This window comes from Stigmatopora nigra, chromosome 5, assembly GCF_051989575.1.
Source record: "Stigmatopora nigra isolate UIUO_SnigA chromosome 5, RoL_Snig_1.1, whole genome shotgun sequence".
In the NCBI taxonomy this organism is placed as follows: Eukaryota; Metazoa; Chordata; class Actinopteri; order Syngnathiformes; family Syngnathidae; genus Stigmatopora; species Stigmatopora nigra.
The window spans coordinates 15,235,001-15,238,494 of NC_135512.1; positions in this window are offsets into that span (position 1 = coordinate 15,235,001).

Sequence of the window (3,494 nt, forward strand, 5' to 3'; positions counted from 1 at the left end):
AATTGTATTTGATGTTGGATTAATTAATTTGTAAATTAAAATGCCAGTTGAACAAATTAAATAAACAAATTAAATCTTAATTTCCTTGAAGATTGAAGACAATTCATTTCTTATGAGCTCATTTGTTGTAATTCCGAGTCTCAGGATTTGAAAATGCAATAGAGATAAAAAAGAACAGTCAGTAATTTTTACTCCACATCAGAAGCAATTAATTTCTTGTGAGGTCATTTGTTGTAATTCTGAGTGTCGGGATTCTAGATTGCAAGAGGGATAAAGAAAATAAAGAATGATAACATAATATATTGAAAAACAGTCAGTATTTTTTTCATGGACGTTTAAACCATAATGGACTGCAGAAAGAGTGAGAAATTCATAACCACCTGATTTTTTTTTGCCAAGATGACTTTTTGAAGTTTTATTTTTTTCATCTGAAAGTAGACCTAGAACATTCCATTGTATGTATGAACGTGTATAGAGAAAAATGATGATCAAGGTGTAGTGGATGGTGATTAGGGTGGCGTACGTTCATTCATTCATTCATTTTCTAAACCTTGTATCCTCACAAAGGGTGCAGGGGGTGCCGTAGACTATCCTAGCTCACTTCGGGCACGTGGTGGGGGACACCCTGAATTGGTGGCCAGCCAATCGCAGGGCACGAGGAGAGGGACAACCAATCACACCTCATACCCAGGGGAAGTTTAGAGTGTTCAACCAGCCTACCATGAATGTTTTTAGAATGTGTGAGGAAATCGGAGTAACCGGAGAAAAAAACTGTAAATCCGGGGAGAACATGCAAACTCCACACAAGAGGTTTGAACTGGAAACAAACCACTATGAGGTTGACCTTCATGGTGCTCGGCGATTAGATCATGCCTCATTAACCTCCAGCCCCAAAGAATTTTCAAGTGACACGATATCATCCATGACAACGAGCAAGCTCTTTGACACATGAAAATGCAAGCTCCACCCAGTGCTCGTAGAGATCTGTTATTAATGAAAGAGATGCGGCAAAAAAAAAAAATACAATGATAAACAGCCTCTCATGTCATGGCCACCTGGCTTTCTCGCATCTCGAAATGTTTTCTCGTATCTAGAGCTAATTATTTGCTCGCAATTTTCCTCTTATCTCGAACATCTTGTAGGTAGAGCTGCTTGTATGTAGAGGTACCACTGTATCACTTGTCATAGAGATGAGACAAAATAAAAAAGCTGCATGTTTAAAAAATTTGTGTACTTCATACATTTACATTTGCACTTATACAAAATGATCAGAGTTGTCCTTTAACTCATATGAGGGTTCAGGTGTGATCAATCAATACAATACTTGTCAAATAGATTCCAAAGTTTTATCCAGCTTTTATTTGGCACGAGAAGACCACAAAACTGGAAATACAGTGCTGTCGCTACTTACAAAGTTAATCAGTTCCAGAAGTGATTTTGTAAATTGAGGTTTTCTAATGTAGAGATGCAACATCCAGGTAAATTCTTTAATACAATCAACTAAACCTTTTAGAAATTAAGTATACTAATTTTACACCGAATATGTCACTCGTTTGAGATTTCGCTTTTTAGCTGTGAATATTGCATTTTAGAGATTACCACTGGTGCATTATATGCTAAATTAATTCCTCATCCGGTATCCAACCATATAAAAAACAATTCCAAGACCCCATAATCTCAAAATATGCTGCAGGCACACCTTTACCCCATACCAAAAACCATTTTTGCACACACAAGTTTGCTTCAGCAACCCCAAGGGCCAATTAATGTAAAGTGTTCACGAAAGGGGTCCTAGTTGCACTCAAGTTGCACGCTGAATGACTGCATATAATTAAGATGTTTCCAACTACGTTCAATTGGTCACCCCGCGGCCGCATGCACAAAGTCGGCCAGAGTGGCCCATGCTATTTTTTTCTCACAGGCCTTATCAGGCCCATCAGTCATTTTGCACCACATTTTCACATGGAGGGAGTTCATGTTTTAAATACCCTCCCACGTCTAAATCAAATCTGCAGCCGCAGCTAACAGGGCGCTTCCCACTGCAGTCGGCGCATTATTTGGCATGTCTAGTGTCTAGTGTATAATAAAAAAAAACGCATATTGGCTACCTTGCAAAACCTTTAATTGACCGTTTTGAATTTCTTTACGTCTTTTAAGCACCATATTCCTGCTAGAGGACTGGATCAAAGTCAGCCCAAGCTGCAATAGGCCATCGCATCCCAGTAAATTGATAGGATATTCAGGTACTACTAACACAGATATTTTACACGTCTCTCCATTCGGATCTCTTATCCAAACTGGAACTGTTTCCGAAACGGCGGTATCCTGACCACATGCTGTTGTCACAAAGATCCTCCGCTTTGAGTGTCTAGCACCGGGAATATCCATTTTAATTGCTTGATTTTCAAGCTTCAGTATCACACAAAAATTCAAATTGAATTACATTCATAAAAAACGTGATCAGGTTTAACCAAATCAAATATTTAGTATTTACGCTAAATTCAGCTCAACTTCTTATATTCCTGTATTTAAAGTCTTTTATCATTACATTTTGAGCAGGCCTGCTGGCGAGTCATACCGATTAGGCCTTGTTTTTAGAGGCCTTTTTGTCTCGGCAATCATGCGATATATGGCCCAGTTCTCCACAAACCTCAATTTCTGTTTAACCTCCTCATTTCCTTTTCTCCCAATCTCTTGGCTAACATTCCTACGTTCTCGCCACCTACCTTGGTAAAAAAAATCTCCTTCTGTCGAGGAGGCCCCACTATTCTTTTTTTTCTTTTCTTTTTCACAAAACAGCATGTTCTGCTTTTCCACCCGCCTCAGTCTTATCAACATGCTCATTCCCACTCCGCTCAACTTTTTTTCCATTTCCATCGCACCTTATTTTGCCATCAAAAAACAATCTTAACATTTCCATCGCAATGTTTTTTTTGGCCGTAAAGAACCAACAATTGGAATAATCATTTCCATCCTTCTCCATTTTATATAGATCACCCCTTCGCTTAGTATGTATTTTATTCTGCAGGTCTATTATTTTATGCATATTAAGATGACCACCAAAGCCATATTTGTTTATCCATAGGTGTAGGTGTTTAACCCTTGAAGCGCTTTGATTTTCAACAAATTTTCAATCTTTACACGGCAGTCGTTGTTTTGGATCGTCTTCATTAGCCGCCTTGTTGTTTGAGCTCCCCATTTTGAAGTGAGTTGGTGTGAAATTAGGATTTTTCTTCTACCAACTTCGTTTGTTTGCCTTAGGTCATCAATACACACGCAACACACAAGTATACCCTCCCACTCCCGGTATACTTTCGGAGTACCTACCGGCCCACAGTACAGGACACCGACACCCTCAGTTCCATAGACTCATGCTCTGTCTCTTACCTGTTAGGGACTAGTATTCACAGGGTGTCATCATTGCCGTCCCCAGGACGCGAGTCCACTTCTCACAATGGACCTTCACATGCAATGCTCTTTCCCCGCATTCGGCA